Here is a 22,340-nt window from a genome sequence, read left to right on the forward strand (position 1 = left end):
ACACTATTAATATAAATCATTCAAATTAAATCCTATTAAAGATCATTTACAGTCCTCACTAGTTTGAAATTAGTTATTAAACCTGCCACTACCCTTCATATTTAATACTTTACTAAAGCATGAATTACCTTCATCATATTTAACACTTCGGTAATTATATTTCAGTACAACTGGTTTCTCTTGTAATCCTATGTATTCCATACATTTAAAATCAGCATTCTGAGCTTCAGCATACAAGAAAAGTTTAAAAGTCCCTCCAGCGAATCATTATTTTCTTTTCTTCAGATCACTCATCACTGATACTACCTATTTCTCCCTATGTAAGTATTCAGCACATGTAGGGATGTGGGATGTCTGGTATGGACCCACAAGGTCTAGAAAAAGAAACTGACACCAGATACTTACAATTTGTAGAATTCTAAGTCCTAACAAAAAACAGTACACAAGAGTCTTTACTTAAGGCTTTCAATTGCACTACAATCAACTACATGCTGAATCTCCAGCTTTTCCAATACATTACTTGCTTGTTCTTAACTATGTAGAATTTAGATACCCATCAAATACACACACACACAAATGAATGTAAACTTGCCACATGCTAGCTCTGCTCCATCAAGAATGACTCAGTTCCAAGGTAAAACGAGAGAACTGAACGGCGTAAGACTTTAAATGAAAGTGAAAAAAAACCCAAAAGAACAAAACCTTGAGTCTAACCTACCAACTTTTTTAAATTATGTGCTTTAATGTCACTATTACTTAAAACAGGGATTTGCGTGAAGGACCCTTCCGACTGAGGGCTGCAGATCCTGCCATGATATTTCTTCCTCGTGCCCCGCTCATAAAGACAGCTCATGTGGACAGGCTCCCACGTGAACCGTTCTTCACAGAAGCCACAGGAAGACCTCCAACGTCACGTCGCCCGCGCCCTCACCAGGCCCCCTTCTTAGCCGGGGCACTCGGGGGTCCCAAGGGAGAAGAAAGGAGTTGAGCAGACCCTTAGGCCCGGGAGGGGCCGCGAAGGTTCCCCGACGTACCGCCCCAGCGGGGCCCCCCATCGCTCTCCGCCGAAGGGCTTTCAGGAACAAAGCCCAGGCTGCCGCGCCCCCTCCCGGCACCCCCGGACTCCCCCACCGACCCAGTCCCAGCCCCACCCGAGCCCTCAGCTCCAGGGACCCCAGCTGGCTTCAATTTCAACGCCCCCGCGCCCCGCCTCGGCTTTTCGGTTGGTCTGGGAGAAAGCAAACCCCCAAGAGGCCTCCCGCGGCAGCAGCACAGGCGCCACCGTCCGTTAGCCTCCCGGGGCCGGAACAGCTGCGCCCAGACTGCATCCCGGGGTCCCCGCGATACACCGGAGGGGAGGACGCGAGACGAAGAATCGGGGGCGTTCGCCGCCGCCCCTCTCCAAGCCCCTCCGAGACCGGACTGCGGACCCTCCCACCCTCGGGCGACCGCGTCCCCGCCTCCGCCGGCGACGCCACCCTCGGCCCCCAGGCCGCCCGCGCGCAGCCCCCCAACCGCCGCCACCGCTTGCCCAGCGGTCACTCCCCCACTCCCCGCGCGGCCCCCAGCCTCGGCAGGAGGCTGATCCGGGCGCGGGTCCCACACGCGGGGCGGAGGCCGCCTGGCTGCTAACCCAGCGGCAGCCTAGAGCGCACACGAGGAGCTGCGGCGCCCCACGCGCAGCCCACCGCGCGCTCTGCTCGGCTCGCCGCCGCCGCCGACTGCAGCAGCTGCGGGAAGCCCAGCGCCCGGATCCCCGAGGGACTCAGCCCCGACTCCTCGGTCCTTGTCTCCCTTTCTACCCCCCCGCCGTCCCGGGACTCGCAGTCTCCGCCGCGCACGGGGCCGGTTCTGGGGGAGGGAATGTAAACAAATCGGGGTTTTATAGTTACCTCACACTCGAGTGCCGTGTGCATCTCCTCTCCGCTCGGTACCAAACCCCGGCTGCACCAAATCGTGTATTCACCAAAGCCGGCTGCGCCAACTGCGTCGCGGAGACCCGCGCGTCAGACACCACGCTACGCTAGCGGCGTACATGGCCCACTCAGGTCCTTGCGCAGCCGCACCCGGTCCGCCTATGGGTGCTACGCTCTGGGCGTACACGCACCACCCAGCCATTCACTTCGAATAACGCAACTTGCGTAGCGGAACTGCACTGCCGGGGGATTCCACATGGACCGTGAGAGCAGTAGGAAATTCGAGTCTACGCAAAGTGCGGAGCTCCGCTGCTCCGCGCTAGTTTTGTTCCAAGAAAAGACGCCGCGGGGGAGTTGGGGCGGTTTCTAACGCATGCGTGGAGCGCCCTTTCACCCCTCGCCTCTTCTCCCGGCGTTGCCTGTCGGTTGCAGCGGCCCTGGGGAGGCGGGTGAATAAGGGAAACTCTAAACGCAGGCGCTCCAGCCAAAAGATTTCAGATTGAAAAATTATAAAGTTTAGATTTAACGCCTCCCCTTTATTAAAGTAACCTTTCAGTCTCTGAGGGGAAAAAGGAACTAATACTTATTTAGTGCTAAGTACGAGGCATTTTGCATAGTTCTCCCTCCCCCTACCTCCCAGTTTGTTCTAAAGAGCACTTCCTGTGGGCCTTACAAGCCTAAAAGAAAAAGTTGAGTCCAGAGAGCATGTCATGCACTAAAGGAATTCTCGAGGCTTTGGACAGCTTTCCAAGATTTTCCACCACCTCCTACTGCTTAATTCGTTATTTCTTAACAGCCAATAGCAAAACCTCCCGATCCAGCCAAGCAGTTCCATGGACTCCTGACCACATCGTGCTCGTCGTTGCTTTGAGCTCATCCATTCCTTTGCTCACACCAAACCTGACATGTGAATTGTCTCCTCTTCATAAGCAATTTACAACCTGTACTTACTTTAAAGGTGGCTCTGGACACTTTCTCTTTGCTCCATTACCCTGCTTCTTGGCACTTATTTGATCTCCACGGTGAGGCTTATCTGTTCTGTCTGGTGTGTGCCTGTTTCTGTATCCAGCCAGAGTTCTGGGGGTGCCTTATTGATGTCTAGCAGAGTGCATAAAACCATGATCAATAGTAATAGCAAGCTTTACTGTGTGTCAGGTACTTCGTATGTGCCCTACGTGTATATTAGTTTCATCCTCATAACACAACGAGGTAGGTATTATTATCCTACCCCAGGAAACAGACACAAGAAGTAACTTGCCTAAGACCAAGGAAGAGTTGGGATCCAAACCCAGTTAGTATGGCTACATATTCCTGCTATTCTGCCTATTTTATGAATGAAGGTTGCTTTTGGGTTTGTTTTGTATCTCTGCAAAGAACATCTTTTAGGTGTTCGATAAATGCCTACTGTTTTGTTTCGTTTGGAAATGCTAATCCATTGACCCCACTCCTGCCGGTCTCCACTGCTGCTATTAGGGAAAGGGAGAAGTCCTGAGGTATAGAGAAAAGAGATCAAGTATGAGTCCTAGCTTCAGGTCTCACCATTGTCACTAACTGTGGGAGACAATGGCCACGGTCCTCAGATTCATGGATAAATTAAGGGAACTGGTCTAAATTTATTCTGAGGTCTTTAGATTTTATAAACTAAGAACTAGTCTTTAGATTTAATAAAGTCAATATATAGTACATCTTTTCAGTCAAAAACATAAAAATTTTCTGAATTACTCTATTTTAAGGCTCATAATTATTTTATTGAACACATTATTTCAGCAACTTTAAAATATATGCAATATTTTTCTCCTAAATTTCAATAAGATATAGCATTCACATTCCTTACATTTTAGGGCACTCACACCCTCGCTGCTTTTTAATTATGTATTTACAAGGCTTAATAATGTTCAGCTGGTACACACAGGCACAGAGAACCATTGATCAAATACTGAAATATACAAGTTGGTCAACAGCTGCAGTTCTGAGTTGAATTCCACCATGATCCCCATCCCTATACCAGCCATTTCTCTCAGGATTCCCTAGACTTCCCACATTTCAGGAACTAAAGGGTTAATGCCTGGCTAAGAAAGAAACCTGCAAGGACCCAACTCTTCTCAAAGACTTCCATTCTAATTTATTGGTGCTTATGCTTTATTAATTTTACATATTTTAAATATCATCCCTGCATGAAACTATAGGATAATCTAACTGAAAACAGACTATGTCTTCTACGATTTTTATATACTCACTCAAACGCTCATATATGATCAAGTATGTGCACACTGATTAAGGCAGGGGCTTAGAGCAAAATTACTAGGTAAGATAATGATTGAGCAGCAAACTTGTATATTACTTTTCCTGTTGGGAAAAGGAATCTCAGAAAACCATTTGCAGGCTTACTCAAAATCACCCGCTGAGGTAAACAATGGAAAGTGCAGCAAAAATATCACTATAGCATATGTTTTATTTTTACCAGTTTTGTATTTATACCAGTTCTAGGGTAAAGAATTTCTAATATGTTAGAATCATGGAACTTTCTGAAAGGTCAGACTTTTTTTTTCCAGCCATCTCATGTGATTCATAGAGAAGCTCATCTGAACTATAAAAACAGTATAGATGATTTGCAATATGTGGGGGGAAGAGAAAGTATTGAATTATGTGTAAATAGTTTACCTCTCATTTGTTTTATTTCAGTCACAGTTTTATTTCACATATCTAGAATTTTAAGCACGACCAATCTACCTTTGTGAAGCATGATATAATAAATCCAATGGCTTTTTTTTGCACCTCAGAGGGTTAGAAAAGAACCAGCTACAATAAATAGAGAAAATAAGAACCATACTTCATACCTCAGTCTTTAGCTGTGAATAAAGAAAATCCGCATCATACACTTGGTTTTACCTCTAGTAGAGGGGAAAATTGTTATCATACACAACAAAGAGCCATTAATTAAATGTATTAAGAACATGATGCTTATGAGAAATCAAACCTTTCAAACTTAATAGTTCTTTCCATAAATCAAGATTAGTAATAACCAAAGATAACAAAACCTCCTTAAATCCATGTTAGTTTAAACTGATTTTACATGGCCAAAAAATTTTGGTTCAAACAACTTTATACCCAGAGAAGGAAGACTAAATTATATTGGTTTCATAGCCCTGACATGGAGAGTACTACCTACCAGGAATAGGTGTTAAAGAACTGGGAAAAGAAGACCTCAGAAATATGTTCTAAACCTAGGCCTCAAAATTAACAATTGCCTACTCACTTTTAGAGACTACATATTTTAGCCTGGAAATTAAGCCCCAGCTTTAGATCTGAAGCTAGAGAAATATAAAAGGTACACCCCCCTCCCTGCTCTTTGAGGCCTGTGGCACTGTGTGACATCTAACATGTCAACCCCATGGTCAGGATGGGAAGTGAGGCCTGTGGGCAGGTTTTGTGTATTTTTTTTTTTTTGATCCCTTGAGAAATTATGGCTCTGTCTCACCTAAAGACTTGCCATTCCTAAAATGAAGATAAACAGGCCTTCAGAGCTTACATGGAAGTTCTCAGAGAGACGCACAGCTGCCTTTGCCTCTCTTTCTAAAAAGCAGGACTCATGAAATGGAGAAGGCCATCCTCTTCCAGAGAGCCCACCATTTTGAAAAGAGTACACAAAGCCAAGGAGAGAAAGACCAATCCCACCCAGGTAAGAGATGCATTTGACTGACGCGCCTGACAAGTGAGAACACTTTGAGTTGGTAGGCTTATTCAATGAGTTTCAGGTTCTCTGCAGAATAAAAATAGATTAGAGAAATGAAACAAAACAACAATTGAAGCAACTCTTCACAGGGGGTAGAAAGTTAACTTCTATGTGATTTGCCTAGATGATGCTAACTTTAGACTAGCCAGATCCCTCAGTTTCAATTCATTATGATACAAACAAAAGGCCCTTAGCATTAGACATCCCTACTGGGAGAAAGACAGTAATGGAGAAGCTTAGAGCCTCTGATCCAAGCCTTTGATTGGCAGTGGCAAGTCCTTTCGAAACAGGAATGAGACCTAGCCTAGGAGAAAGGGGGAGACCCACTCAGAAGAAAAAACAAAAGCAAGAAGCTCAGAGCTAGAGTTAGGATAACAGACCAACAGATCTGACCACATGAGGGTGCCAGAAAAGCTTCTCCCTCAAACGTATTCTATTGTTCTCACCAATCCCTGGAATTTCACACTGAGAACTGCATTCCTGGGCCTTGAAACCAAGGAGACTTTGACCCTGAGGGAAGTTACTACCATTTTATTACTTATCTGTACTGCTTTGAGAATATATTTTTTTTCTGGTCTTTTCTAAAGAGGAAGTTTTAAGAAGGGAGAAAATTTGATTATCTAGATTCTTAAGGGTAGTGTGGTACAAAGGGACAGAAGGAAAATCAGACAAACTGCCAACTTCTCAACCTTGCTTCCAGCCAGCCTTGTTCACTCCCAGAATACTAAGAGGAAAAACAGTAGGCTTGGTAAGCAGCCCCTTATACTAACCAAGGGTGCCTAGATGCCAACAGGCAGCCATTTTGGATCTTTGGAAATTCTGGAGGCACAGTGGAAATCAACTTTCCAAACCTTAACTCTTATTCCAAAGGAATAAAGACAGTAACATAAATATCCACATGAATATTACAGATTTGAATAATATTTGTGGATGGTTATGGTTCAACTTAATAAAAATTATCAACATGCAAATGAAATAACAGTGTTACCATGTAAATATTCTTTAAAACAGGATCATTTGTGTAAGTAGATAAATTAATAAACTCATTTTAAAATTCATTTTTAAATGTCACCACATGAGAGCAAGTTTCAAAGCGTGCCTAGGGCTTCCAAGATAATTAATAATGGGACTCATTTCACAAATGACATTTACGAAAACAATCAAGTACATCTTTTAAAACCAAGACACACTTGGTTTATCTTAACAAATATTGCTTACCTTTATTTATTAAAAATCTGACAGCAAGAAAGCAGCAAAATTCTAAATATTAGGGAAGGCAGTAAATGAATTGTCAAAACAAGAGAAGCTTGTAGGGATTTCCGAATTTTTCTTGCACTGTTTCCAAGTAAAGCTCAAATCATATTTTATTTTTATTAGAATAAGCCACTTTTGCATTCTTCACAGAATCCCATAAATCACCTCTTTTTACCAGCACACACCTTTATAAGTCTTAGAAACTTCCTAATATTTTGTGAGGAATGATTCTGGCAGTGTCCAGTAGTTAGCAACCTACTATGCTTAACTTTCTTATAGATCTCATCTACAGCCTCTGATGATTTCATCACACTCAAGTTTCATTCCAATTACAATGATACTTGCTTTCTATAAGCAGTTATATTTCACAGTTTTTCTTCCCACCCTAAACACATGAAGGTGTATGGTTTAAAATGTCAGGTGCCATTTAAAATAATATAGTAACTAATTTTATTCCTATGACAGCCCTGCAAGGTAGATATTATTATGCCATTTCATAGGTGAAGAAAACTGAAGTGCTTAGCATGTGACAGAGCCAGGACCCCAGTCCAGACAGTCTGGCTCTGGAGGCTATGCTCTTAATCCTTACATTACTTGTGACTGTGTGCAGGTCCCAATTTTTTTTGAGAATATCTACATACTTTCTCTGCAAAAGTTGGTAATTTAAAAAAATTAGTAGAACCATAAAGTGGTGGCTTCCCAGGCTGTAAATGTTACAGGTCAATGAAAATTTTAAATGGAATAGAGAATAGAGTAAAAACATTTAAAGATACTTATAATGTGAACATTTGCTTTATCTTCCAGCTTGACTAGCTTGAATCAATTCCAAGGGAGATGTTTATTCCACAGTCTCTTAAATTAGAATGTTAATTAGCCAATCTGGTTATACATTTAGATGAAAGTTTTCCCCTCTTTATGGTGATTTGATGTAGCTGTTCAAGTATTTATTTATACCAGTAAAGTTAAAAATTAGGTAGAATCAGGTGTATGTTAATAACTTTGATTATAGTCATATAATATGAGCTATTAATCTGCTAATCAATGAAGAATTGGTCAGGTGCAGACAAATATATCCCAGCAAATTTAAACTGAAATTCATTTAGTGGATTAAAGGTTCATTTCAGTCCTTGGATTTAGATGAATCTACCTCCTCTGCAAGTCTACCTTGGAAAAAAGGGCAAGTTTTAAGGGATGAAAATACCTACAGGAAAAAGTGCATGCTCCTTTAATGTGCAAACCACCATGTAGCTGGAAAGTGAGGGCAAACAAAATATGATTCTTATCCTTAAGTAGCTTACAGTTCAGTCAGGGAGGTAATTAAATAGACAATTACAGTACAGAGTAATAAGTGCTATGTTCGAGATAATATGGGTTGCTATGGCAGCAAAAATGCTAATGGCACTCCCAGCTTTATACAAGTCCAAGACCAAATCCCCTTCATTCACACTCCCCCTGGCTTGTTGGAGGCACAGGTAAACTGAGGCTTCCACATGAAGGATACCAAAACCACGTCTCCTATTCTACGTTGTGTGTGGGTTGTGTTCCGAGAGACACAGGATGTGTGCTCTCATGAAAGCCTTTTGTCTTCTACGGGTGGAGAGAGTTCACAACAAACATAAATAAATACGTTTGCATGGACTTCCCTGGTGGCGCAGCGGTTAGAACTCCAAGCTCCCAACGCAGGGGGGCCTAGGTTCCAGCCCTGGTCAGGGAACTAGATCCCACATTCATGCCGCAACTAAGAGCACCTGTGTCAAGCCAGGTGGTATTTGTGCTACTGAAATGAGGATCAAATTGGAAAACTATGATGATCACTTAGAAAATAATCTCTTTGCAATTATGTTCCTAATTTAGTATCTATCAAAGAATGTCTTTTGAAGCATTTCAAGTCTTCTTGTCTAGAAGCTACACTGAGAGCCAAGATACTAAATAACACAATACTAAATGATAATAATAACTAATAATCATAACAAGCAGTTATAGCATTTACTGCATTCAGGCACTAATGTTCCAAAGTCTTACATTATTGATGGTCAATAACGAAATATTAAATATGCAAAAAAGTATTCTCAAACCCATTCCCATTTTTTGCATTGATACTGTTTGAAAAAGACACTGCTTGGTCAAAGGTGCTTTGGTCAGTAATTTGAAGTCTAGTCAGATTTTAATAACCCTGTTAGAGATACAGGTAGGGGATTCAGGTAGACTCTAATAAGTAGTGAGAACTCACTTAAGACATTAACAGGGAGTCATGTGTTTTCTACCTAGCCTTTATACTACCAGCAGGACCAGCTATATAGCTTTGTAGGGCCCCGTGAAAAATGAAAATGTGGGGCTCAGTGATCAAAAGTATTAAGAATTTCAAGACAGCAACAGCAGAGCAATAAACCAAGCCACAGGCCCTTCTGAGTGTGGGATCCTGTGTGATTGTACAGGTTGTATGGCCATGATGAAGCCAGCCCAGACTGGCCATTAATACTTTAGTAAATTATTGAAAACAAAATTCTTCCCAAAGACAAAAAAAAAAAAAAATCCTTGAGAATTTATTTATAAAAAGGTGGTCAATAAACTAATCAAAATCTTTATAGATTTTGTAAACTCTTTACATGACATGGCAAGTTAGCAGAGAAGATAACCTAGTAGAAGGTATGGATCATGTGACATTTTTGTTCTGCACAGACTGTTGGCTGAAGTTATAGTTAAATAAGTATTCAAAATATAACATTTCAATATGGGAGCCTGTTTGATTCCTAATTTGAAGAATCCAATTGTAAAAGGAAGTATGAGACAATCAGGAAATTTTTAATACTGATGGGTATTTGATAATAAGGAATTATTATTAATTTTTAAATGTATGGTAATAAAATTGAGCTAAAAAAACGAGTTCTTTTCTTTTAGAGAAATAGACTGGAGTATTTATGGATGAAATAGATTGTCTGAGATTTGCTTTAAAATAATGCAATGAGAGTACTGATGATGCAAGATTATTCCTGTGTAAACTGTTGAAGGCGGTGAGGCTTAGATGGATGCTCATCCTATTTTCTCTACTTTTGCGTTTTAAAAATTCCATAAAAAATAAAGAAAGCATTGAAATAAATGCAAATTAACCAAACATATCTAGTGTCTATAATGTTCTAGGAATTGGACCAAATTATAGCACATAAATGATTTTATAAATCTAGTTTTTTAAATGTAATTTGGGGAATAAGTTTTCAGAATTAGACTGTAATTTTTTCCCCTATATTTTAAATAAGAAGCTGAAATACAGAACAAAGCTTTGTAGCTGGAGCAGGTCTGAGATAACCAAAATGTATCACTAATGACATCAGCCAACATGATATTGTCATGTCATATGTGGGGCAAACTGGGCACGCTTTGAAAGTGGTGTAAATGTGACTTTTAAACTATTTGGCTCCACTCTAAAATAGACCCACCCTCTTTGAAGGAAACAAAGAAATGACTAATTTGCACTTAATTGAACTTTTGGCTATGTTTAGAATAAAGCTCTAACACTCGTGCTTATATTTCATTTGAATTTTTATACTTTTTTGCATTACATACTGGAAGCAAAGCACATCATTTAAATATCTAGTGCATTTGTGCAATATTTAAACTGTTAAATTTAAACAACAATTTAACAGCACCATTACAGAAAAAGTTTGGTGACTGATAATCAGTCAGTTCTAGATTGACCTGGTAAGGGGAGTGGTGTCTAGGGGTGGACAGGATGTAACAGCTAACACAAAAATGACTGGAACAATGAAGTTCTGGTAAGCTTTTCTTCATCAGCGATGGATGAATTGACTTGTGGACTAAGCCCGGTTAAGGGATGACAGAATCTTACCAGTTTGGGCTGCTGGGGCAAGCTCTGCCAGTGATACATGATTGGCCAGTAGAGGACAGGTAAGAAGGAGACTGAGAAATTCAGGCTCAAGTTTCTGCTTTCTTCTCCTTTCTTGTCTCCTTCACCCAACCCCAACCTATCATAGTTGGCACTTCTTTCAAACCATTAGTAATTGGAGCTATTCCACAAAGTGGTTTATCCATTCCAACAATTAATAGAAGAGATGATAAGTATGACTGAATATCATTTCATTAACTTGAAGTATAAGCAAAATAATATTACTTAATAACTATCTTCTATGACGCATGAGTGAAGATTTTACAGTATTGATCAATCAATCCACACAACGGAAATGAAATGAGGATGGACAGACCTTCAGAAGAAGGGCATGTATCTCATTATTTCCCAATTCAACAATGGATATTTACACATTCTGACTTCTCTTTCCTCCCTTTCATAGCCAAGATTCTTAAAAAAGAATTTTTTTACACACTCACTCAGCCCACTTTCTCAGCTCATCTGCTGAAACTGGGCTTCCACCCCTACCAGGTTATCCAAGTGCCGCCAGTGACCTTAGTTACTAAATCCAGTGGTCGCTTTTAACTGGCTATTCTGTTTGATTTCTCTGCTTCTTTTGAGGCAGTTTAAACCACTTCCTCCTTCAACTACACAGGGAATTTGATGGTTTGGTGATAGGTTAAGAAGACTTGCCCAAGACACAAAGCTTAAAAAGTAGCCAAGGGGATACTATCTTTCTCCCAGGCTGACTTCCCAACAAGTCAGGTATCTGCCTAGCTATCCCACCACCAGCCTTGCTCTTCTTCAGGTAAGAATCCTCCCCCTCCCCCTTAACAGCAGAGAGCACTCTTCTGATGTTTCATCAGCCTCTCTAGTGGCTCCTTTCCTATCTTCTTCAAGGTCTTTTGTTGTCTAAACTCCCTTACATGTAGGCAATTTCTTGTGGGTCCTCTTATTTATAATTCTACACCAGTGTTTGTAAAGGAGCGTTTTAAGGATGACTTGCATCAGCATCAGAGACTATAGGGCTTCTTATTAAAAGTGTGATTTCCAACCAGCATTTTGGGGATAAAAATCAAAACCTGAATTTTAAATCACCTCTCAGGTAATTCTTACAAAAAAGCCAGAATCAAGGCTTCCCTGGTGGCACAGTGGTTAAGAATCTGCCTACCAATGCAGGGGACATGGGTTTGAGCCCTGGGCCAGGAAGATCCCACATACTGTGGAGCAACTAAGCCTGTGTGCCACAACAACTGAGCCTGTGCTCTAGAGCCCGCAAGCTACAATTATTCAGCCCACGTGCCACAACTACTGAAGCCCAAGCACCTAGAGCCCATGCTCTGCAACAAGAGGAGCCACCGCAATGAGAAGCGTACATACCACAACGAAGAGTAGCCCCCGCTCACCGCAACTAGAGAACGCCCTCGCACAGCAACAAAGACCCAACACAGCCAACAAATAATTTATATAAAAAAGTCATCAGAATGGCCATCATCACAAAGTCTGGAAACCACAAATGTTGGAGAGGGTGTGGAGAAAAGGGAACTCTCCTGCACTGTTGGTGGGACTGTAAGTTGGTACAGCCACTATGGAAAACAATTTGGAGGTTCCTTAAAAAACTACAAATAGAACTACCATATGATCCAGTAATCCCACTCCTGGGCATATACCCAAAGAAAACCATAATCCCAAAAGAAACTTGTACCATAATGTTTATTGCAGCACTCTTTACAATAGCCAGGACGTGGAAGCAACCGAAATGCCCATCAACAAATGAATGGATACAGAAGATGTGGCATATATATACAATGGAATATTACTCAGCTATAAAAAGGGATGAGATGGAGCTATATGTAATGAGGTGGATAGAACTACAATCTGTCATACAGAGTGAAGTAAGTCAGAAAGAGAAGGACAAATGCTAACTCACATATACGGAATCTAAAAATGGTACTGATGAACTCAGGGACAAGAACAAGGATGCAGATACAGAGAATGGACGGGAGAACTCGAGGTATGGGAGGGGGCGGGGGGTGAAGGGGAAGCTGAGACGAAGCGAGAGAGTAGCACAGACATATATATACTACCAACTGTAAAATAGTAAGTGGGAAGTTGTTGTATAACAAAGGGAGTCCAACTCGAGGATGGAAGATGCCTTAGAGGACTGGGGCAGGGAGGGTGGGGGGGACTCGAGGGGGGGGAGTCAAGGAAGGGAGGGAATACGGGGATATGTGTATAAAAACAGATGATTGAACCTGGTGTACCCCCAAAAAAATAAAAATAAATAAAAAAAATAAAAAAAATAAAAAAAAAGTCATCAGTTAATTCAAATGACCAGAGAACAAAATGAACACAGCTTTTGTCTTCTAAATATTTTTGAATTGCTTTACTGCTAGAAGATGTTCATTGTGAAAAAAATTACCTATTCATTGGAAAACATTTTTATACTATTTCTGAAGACCAAGTCTTTGCAAGAATTTAAATAAGACCTAAAATCAAATCATTTCTCTGTAATCCTGCACTGCTGGCATTCACAGAGAAGTTCTGAATATATCAAAAATTCTGGCGTACTCACATTATAATTAACATTTACTACATTACTCTCTGTTAAAAAATTAGCATACAGCAAATATAAAAGTAGTAAGAACAAACCATAACTATCTTCTCGGTCTCATCAGATATAAATTTTAAGTGGCTTTTCAGTGTTCATCCCATTTGATCACTCTGTGTTTGGTTTGGTTTTGTTTAAAGCTTTGGGGCTTTTCATGGCACAGCTGCTAGGACTTCCATCTATTTGTGTTTTTCTGAGATTACAATGTCTAGAGGACTTGTAAAGACAAATATTAAGGTTCATCTTGATTTGGGGCACTACTTAGCTGTTTTTCTGCTTCACCACTAGTTTACTTCTCAACACAGGGTCATGCCTGTGTTCACCGCTCTGGTCAAATGGCTAACTCAAGTAACCATTGAACAGGGCTGTGTAAAAGAGACACAGGAGCCACTGAAAGGGCTCCCAATGGCCAAAGCTGGGACAATTTGAACTACAAAATAAAGACAGTTCTGGATTACAACCCAAAGTATAAAATAAATATCCAGGAGTCCATACTGATAAAAGCAAATGATTAAATAAATTTTATGGTGGGGAAGAAAAGACAAATATCTCATGTAGAAGAATTCCAAGTAATTTATGTGATATTCTGTCTTCAAGGCGGGGAAGCATAACTCCCCACCTTAAGTGCGCGCTATATGTAGTGACTTTCTTCTAAAGAGGACAGTATAAAAAGGGGAGACTAACTTTACAGGGGGGAAACCTAACAGACACTAACTCAGCCAGGTGATCATGGTCAACATCAACACTGATAAATCATGTTGATAATATGTACCTTTGAAAGAATGTAATCAAAATGGCATTTTCCCTTTGTGGTCTTCCACCCTAAAAATCCATAACCCCAGTCTAATCATGAGAAAAACATCAGGACCGTTCTACAAAATACCTGGCCAGTACTCCTCAAACTGTCATGGTCATCAAAAACAAGGAAAATTTGAGAAACTGTCAAAACCTAAGAAGATATGATGGCTAAATATAATGTGATAACCTGGATGGGATTCTGGAACAGAAAAAAGATATCAGGTAAAAACTAAGGAAATCTGAATAAACTATGGACTTTTGTTAATAATAGTGTATCAATACTGGTTCATTAATTATAACAAATATATCATCATACCAACATAAGATGTTAATAGGAGAAATTGGATGTTGGGTACATAAGAACTCCCTGTACTATCAACAATTTTTCTGTGTATCTAAAACTATTCTAAAAATAGTTTTTTTTTAAGTCATCATTGATTCTTTACTTGCCAAATATTGCCTTTTCATAATCTTCATCCTGCCCTGTATGTAGGATAATCTCCTTATGGAAACTCTCTCTTCAGCATCTTCAATAATACTTCTCTTTATTCTCTTCCTGAATAACACTCTTTTCCAGTCTCTAATACTGGATTCTTCTTCTTCCCATCCCTTAATGATATTTCCTACATTTCTATCTTTGACTGCTTTGTCTTCTCACTTTATCTCTTGGGGGAAAGAGATCTTACTGATTCCAATAACTTCAACTATGACTTTCATGATGAACATTCCAAGATATGTATTCTAAGCCTAATCTCTCTTAAAAAGTCAGGCCATACTTCTAACTACCTCATGGACATATCTACCTACAGACTGTCAGGGATATTAAAATAAGTATGTTCAAAGGAGAAGCCCTTGTTTTAAACCCCAATCCTGTGGCTCCTATTATGTTCTCAATCATGATTGAGAGAATTATAATTGCCCAGTCATCTAATAGGATCCCTGCATGTATCCATGACTGTTTTTTTTTTTTTTTTACCACAATTACCCTCTCTGATTTCATACAAACATTGTTTAATTCTATTTCTACCTGCTTCCTTAACTGTCACTGCATTAATTTTCCTGAATAAGTACCACTCCATCAATCAAAATAGCCTTGGCTGACTTATGGAACCTGGAGTTGAGCCCAGGGACAGCTGAGACCTCCAGTCGTGGTATGAGACAGCGATATGAGATATCATTGTTTTGTGTTCCGTGGGAAAGAAAGAAACATCCCCGGCTTGGGACAATGAACAACATTGCTTTTGGGAGCCAGACCAGTGACTCAGGTTGATCCCCAATGAACATGAAAGGCAACTAACTACCTCTGATCATTTTCTGTGTGCAGCTTTGAAGAAAGCTTTCCCCTAGAATCCGGCAGCCTAGGAGCACTGCAGTAGGAAGTCCCTGTCCCTGAGACCCGAGGACCCTTTGCCAACATTTCCCAAAGACAAGTCACAGTTTGCTAATTGCCACACGCCACTGGAAAAATTCTCCTTCAGCTTAAACTGTGGCCAGATCACTGATCTCTAATGAAGCCATTGACCATTCTGTCAATAGAATCCTAATTTTATTGAGACAACATAACATCATCTACCAGTGCCCAAATGGTAAAGTTCTGGACTAAACCAGGTAGTTTTCAAACTTTGTGGTTTCAGGATCTTTTTACACTCTTAAAAGTACTGAAGGCTGCAAAGTACATTTGTTTATGTGAGTCATATCTATCAACATTTACCATTTTAGAAACTAAAAATTAAAAATCTTAAAGACATTAGTTTTAAAATAAAAACAATAAACCTGTTACATATTAATATAAATAAAACTTTTTGGAAAATAGCTATATTTTTCAAAATAAAAAAAGTTTGAGAAGCCTGGCTTAATAGAAAAAGTAGATTCTCATCTCTGCTTCTGCATTCACTCTGTAGTTTGGTTGAAGTGCGTTAAGAAAATCCAGCCTCATACAAATAAATAGTTGAAAAAATATTTTAATAGCCTCTTCAGATAATTTTGGATATTCTTTAACACTACACCCAAACTCAAAAAGTGGTTGGTCCTCAAAAGTTAATTATAATGTGGAATCTGAAAACAGATTAATAAAATTTTGTGCTCAGTTACCCTCAAATCTTTTAGTCTATTTTGGTCTTTGAATCACCCATGACTGATCTTGCAACATGCATTGGTCATTGGGAAAATAATCACTAAGTTATGAAGATCTTTCAAATGCTAACATATTTCATCACACCACATCAAAAAATCACTTTTGTTAATATCACCACCAATATCATCAGAAAATATATCTAAGTACCGGGAAGCTGTCAAGCTCACAGTGGTGGATACAAGTTATCCAGCATTCTAATTTTCACCTGAAAGCTTGAATTTTATCATTTGCAACAAGTATTGTCAGTTGTTTTCCTTGAAGTGACAGGCTCACTTTGCTCATTTTCAAGAAAATATCAGCAAAACACCCAAGTATGAATAACCATACTTTGTTTGTTCTTTCAGGTTTGTTTGTTTGTTTTTTAAAAAGAGGTGTTCCATGAAAAAAGCAGACATTTCAGCTCACAACTCAATCATACAATATGAGACTGAAATAACAAAAGCGCTTCAAGATGGACTAGAAAACAAGAAAAACAACAAAGTTCATGTGAGAGCCTGGCAGTAAAGAACACAATGACTACTAGTACGTTTTGATATCACAGCCCTGATTTGTGCTAAGCAACCGGGAGTGTTACCCACCATTGCTGTTTTCCACTGTCAGTGGAGTGAAAAAGGCAAGTAACATCTCAGCATTGTTAGGGAATGCAATTTTAACCTTGTGAACTCCCTGAAAGAATCACAGGGCCCTCAGGTACCATAAACCACTGCTGACTGAAGCCAGTATGATATTCCATTTCATTCACCAATCTGTTCTGGGATAGGTATGTGACATAATTCTGGTCAGTAAGCCAAAGGGGCCTCTGAGAAAGGTTTTTTTCTTCCAATAAGGTATGTGGAAGCAGGAATTTCCCTTTTCTGCCTCTGGACTTTGTCATCTACATGGGAAACCTAGCAATAACCTGCCCATGAGGACAAATACACTGAATATTGGAAAGTAAAAAGATGGAAAGCATCTGGGCAAAGTGATGTCATTGTTGAATCACTGAATTATTCAACTGTGAAACTGCCCTATTTCTAGAATTCTTGTTATGTGAGGTAATAATTTCCCTTATTGTTTAAATGACTTTTTGACAGGTTTTATGTTCCTTGAAGATAAAAGCAACTTTATTCATACATAATCTTACATTTCCTGTCAACCCATCACTATTCAAAAGACTCCAAAAGCCTGGAGCTTGATACATCCGAAACTCCATGAAATGAGCAGCAAAACAAAATTATTACAAACCATTTAGCAACAGCTGGAAGGAGGCCTACCAGAGTTGAATGACTAAAATAGGTCTCTTCTATGGAGGCAAATCGAATAAGAGACAACAATAAATTTTAATAAAAACATGAGAACTATTCAAAGGGATTAGAATATAACATCAAAATTTGAGGGACTAAGAAAATCACTGTCTCTGAATTATAATCAGGATCAGAAAGCAACCAGGCACTCAGAGGCAAAACTCTTGGAATCTATCCAAGTGTCAAGAAGTCAAATATCACCTGGAGATTATCATACTAAGTGAAGTAAGTCAGGCAGAGAAGACAAATATCATATGATATTGCTTATATGCAGAACTTAAAAAAAAAAAAGGATACACATGAACTTATTTACAAAACAGAAACAGACTCACAGACTTAGACAACAAACTTATGGTTACCAGCGGGGAAGGGTGGCAGGAGGGACAGCTTGGGAGTTTGGGATTGACATGTACACACTGCTGTATTTAAAAATAAATAACCGACAAGGACAGTGCAGGGACTCTGCTCAATATTCTGTAATCCTAAATGCGAAAAGAATTCAAAAAAGAATAGATACAAGTATATGTATACCTGAATAACTGTGCTAACACAACATTGTTAATCAACCAGGCTCCAAGATAAAGTAAAAAAAAAATTTTAAATCACATTTCAGATTATGTAGTAGACCAATAGGGAAGTATTCATTATTTCTGTGTTAACACAACAAGCATTGTACCACCAAAGTTGGAGACGTGGACATGAGTAACAGAAGTAACAATACATTTGTGAATTGTCAGGTTACAGTAAAGAGTTCTTTTCAAGATAAAACAGGCCTGTCTGTTGATACCTGCATGTGGGTTTGAAGATTTCTAATTCAATTGCTTTTAACCTTTGAATATCACACTGTGAGATTCAGAAAGGGAAATAAATCAAAGATATAAAAGAGAAACAAACTGTCTTCTAAATAGAAAAAAGTTAATATGACTTTCATTTATTTCTCCTATCTTCTTCCCCTCTGTGTGTCAGTGCAAAAGCAGAAATGGTCCACAGCTCTTTGTGCCTTGCAAGATCAGAGTTCCTGCCTCTCCAAGGAAAATCTAGTCTACTGTATGAAGAATGGCTTTAGGAAAATAACCATCTCCCTATGTAAAAGTCAACATTCAGTTCCTCTAACGTGTAATAATTCTATAGCTAAATGACATAAAGATATGTTTTAAACTCAAACATTAAATGCTGTTGATTCACTTACATATTTTAGTCTAGACTAGCTCTGGAGTGAATAGATGCCACCACATCAAGATCTATTATTTTAGAGGTTTCAAAATAGAGTAGTGTTATCTTTTTATCACCAGATGAAGTAACAGCCATGGTATGATGCAGCAGCTTCAGTAATTGTGCTTTATAAGGATAATTAGTAGTCTTATATATAGCAGTATTGTGCATTTCCTGAAGTCTTCCATCTGTGTCATAAATATAATCTAGTTGTTTTGTATTTTATAGCTTATAAACATTGATCAGTATACCCATAAAATTTTGCATTGCTTTTTACCTTAGAATGTAGTAAAATTGGGACTTCCCTGGTGGTCCAGTGGTTAAGACTCCACACTTCCACTGCAGGGGCATGGGTTTGATTCCTGGTCTTGAACTAAGATCGCACAAGCTGTACAGCATGGCCGAAAAAAAAAAAAAAGAATGTAGTAAAATTCATCTTGTGATGACATCAATACTTTCCCTACATTCCTGTTGCAAATGGACATAGATATTATACACTAGTGAATATTCTTTTTTTTTCTTGCCCCGCCTCATGGCATGGGGGATCTTAATTCCCCTACCATGGATCGAACCTGTTCCCCCACAGCGGAAGCTCGCACTCCTAACCACCGGACCGCTGAGGAATTCCTATACTAGTAAATATTCTTAATCAAAAATTGAGATTGTTTTCAAAGATTATTTTTCAGAGATAACTCCAAATCAAAGACTCAGCAAAGATTAATCTATTTCCCTTCATCAACATGTTTTTTAAACCATCCTGAAGCACTAACAGAAGACAAGGTATCTGCAACTTTTAAGTAAATTATGGTTAAATGAATCAAATTACAAATTCATCTAAGAATTTGCTCCCATTTGAAAAAAAACATAGGGACTTCCCTGGTGGTCCAGTGGTTAAGACTCTGCACTTCCACTTCAGGGGGCACGGGTTCGATCCCTGGTCCCTGGTCAGGGAGCAAAGATCTGGCAAATATATTTTATATTTATAAAAATATAAATAAATTTTTTTAAAAAAGTTTCTTTAAACTTTGAAGTAATGTTGTGTTTTGAGAAAACATCTTTAACTTTTTAAAAATATATGTATAGCTCGGGGCTAAGATATGTTTGGTGTTTTAATTAGAGATTGAATTTTCTAATCAGAGATTCAATTTAACATTTTAAAAATAGATGTCAAGTAAAATAACATATTCAATTATTCCTGCAACAGTACGGAAAATATTTCTTCTTCAAGTTGTCCCTTTCAATCAGGTACCACAGGGGAAAATTAGTTTCAAGTTATTGGTAGACTTACTAACCATCTGGAAAAAAAAAAAAAAAAAGGCAAGTCATTTGTATAAGTGCAAAGCCCTGTCATAACATACTCTGGAAAAAATTAAGTGAAAGAATTTCCTCCACCAATTGAGATTGACGTGCTTAGTCTGTGGCCCTATAGCCGTTTATCCAGACATAGGTGTTGAATTTGAACTCTCTGGTGCCATCACAGTAATCTAAGCAAAAGATACTGGTGTAGAAGTAATGTCAAGAGTAGTATCAGATTTGAGATATATTTTGGAGGTAGAACTGATGAGACTTGGCTATATCCTGGATAAGAATGTGTGTGCGGTGGGGTGGGGTGGGGGGGATCAGGTCTAACTTTTGGAATTCTGGTATGAACAAGTATATAGATGGAGGTATCGTCTACCAAGAGTGACAAGAGGAGGGACAGATGTGGAGGTTGGGGTAGAGGAAGAAGACTTCATAGTTGGAGATATTTTAAGTTTGAAACACCTAAGAGACATCTCAGTGGAGATCTCAAGTGGGTAATGGAAAATGCAGGTCAAGCTCCAAAGAGAGCGAGTCAGATAATAAATTTTGCAGTTGTCAGTGTTTAGATGAAACCACAGAACTGGATAAGATTGCTCAAGAAAAACTGGGTAGAATGTAAAGAAGGCCCAGGACCTCTGCCTGGAAAACTTGAGGAATTGTCCTACCCTATTTTTTTTACCTGACTCCTTATATATTTAGGTCAATGCTTAATTTTCACTTCTTTTAAAAGACTTCTCCTGACCCCTTAATCTAAATTAGGCAACACCTCCTGCCCCACCCAATATGTTTTCATCAAACTTCCTATCACAATTTGTAATGAGTCATTTGTGATTATTCAGTGTGTATTGGTCTCTCCACTAGAATGTATGTTTCATGAGGGCAGAGCCATTTGCTTCAATTTGTATTCCCAGTGCCTAGCACAGTGCCTGGCACATAATAAATACTAAGTACTGAGTAATGAATGAAAGTGGATGTGAATACCAAATGAATGTAAGATGAGCCTGTTAAGGTGAGGACAACAATTTAGCAATTGTTAAAATATAAATATAAATACATATATAAAACAACTTAAGATGTTAATCAATTATCATTTATCTTGAAATTTCCTAAGGAAAAAATAAATTAAATAGCAAAGAATTCAAGCATTTTCATTTACAATTTCACTCTCCATGAAGGGTCTGTGATATATGAATGTTTATGCAGAACTTTGTATGTTCAGAGTACAAACAATTCATCAACTGTGCAAGTGTTCTGTCATAAACCCTCAGAGTTTGGAGCCTGTGTTATTCATCTTTATCTCCCTCAAGGTTCTCTTATATATGATGAACGGCCCATGTATGTTTATTGTCCCAATGTACACTTTGTTACATTGAAACATTTACTTATATGTTTCAGTTATAACTTTAGTAAACAAGGTGGACACGACATTGATTTTGCTCATATTTTGCCGATCTTGCTCAAAGTACACATCTTTGTAAATGTTTCTTATACCAAAAGTTCATTTCTAAAGTTTATTTTAATAGGTCTAACTCACAGAGAGATTTCTTCCACAAGACACTTAATAGAGTGTACATAGAGCAGACACCACCAGAAGTGTGAGGTCCCCAAAATACTGACAACCGTCTGCTCCCATCTGTGGCATTACTATTTCCCTCTAAGATAACCAGTGGTTTTTGGCTGTCCCTCAGTATTTATAGATTCCCAGTGCAAGATGCATCCATTCAGTATATTTTGTACTGATGTACATTTTCTCTCTCTCAGATTTACTACCTGCCTTGTTTCCAATTCCTTCCTGGTCTTATTTCCTATTTGTAAAAGAAATGTCTGGCTATAGGTTATAAAAAAAAAATTATTCTGAGAATTATAGAATGTTAGAATTGGCAAGTCCTTAGAAGTCTCCCTTCCTCACTTTTCAGCTATTCATGTAATTACTTTATCTTCTGGGTTTTGCTAATTCGGGTAATATAATTGCCTTTAGGGTGTGCTGCTAATGGTGGGACGCTGGTACCGCTCAAATCGCATCACCAGCCCTCTCTCTACAGAGAATGATGTCAACTGGCCACTTATTTAAACGAGCGTCTTCATTGTTTACACCATTTTAAAATAAAGAATGGACAATTATTGAAGTTGTAGCTATTTTGTTTAAATCACTGTGATAGTTATGAGTCATAGAGGGAAGTTTTGTTTTGTTTTGTTTTAATGCATATTTCTAAACCTACCATTTCAAGTTTTTTG

General features: G+C 39.1%; 1 protein-coding gene across 3 annotated transcripts in view; it reads right to left on the minus strand.

Moving 5' to 3' along the window:
* The window catches only part of SLC39A10 (solute carrier family 39 member 10), a 92,732-nt gene extending 73,563 nt beyond the window's left edge, over positions 1-19,169 (minus strand). The window contains exon 1 of one of the 3 annotated variants that reach the window (XM_057744773.1): positions 19,081-19,169. The gene's annotated coding sequence lies outside the window, so the exon portion shown is untranslated. Of the gene's footprint in view, positions 1-1,892; positions 1,995-19,080 lie in introns of those variants that run through there. The other 2 variants (XM_057744771.1, XM_057744772.1) reach the window with 2 other exon arrangements.
* Positions 19,170-22,340: the final 3,171 nt, after the last annotated feature.

This window comes from Hippopotamus amphibius, chromosome 8, assembly GCF_030028045.1.
Source record: "Hippopotamus amphibius kiboko isolate mHipAmp2 chromosome 8, mHipAmp2.hap2, whole genome shotgun sequence".
NCBI classification, from domain to species: domain Eukaryota; kingdom Metazoa; phylum Chordata; class Mammalia; order Artiodactyla; family Hippopotamidae; genus Hippopotamus; species Hippopotamus amphibius.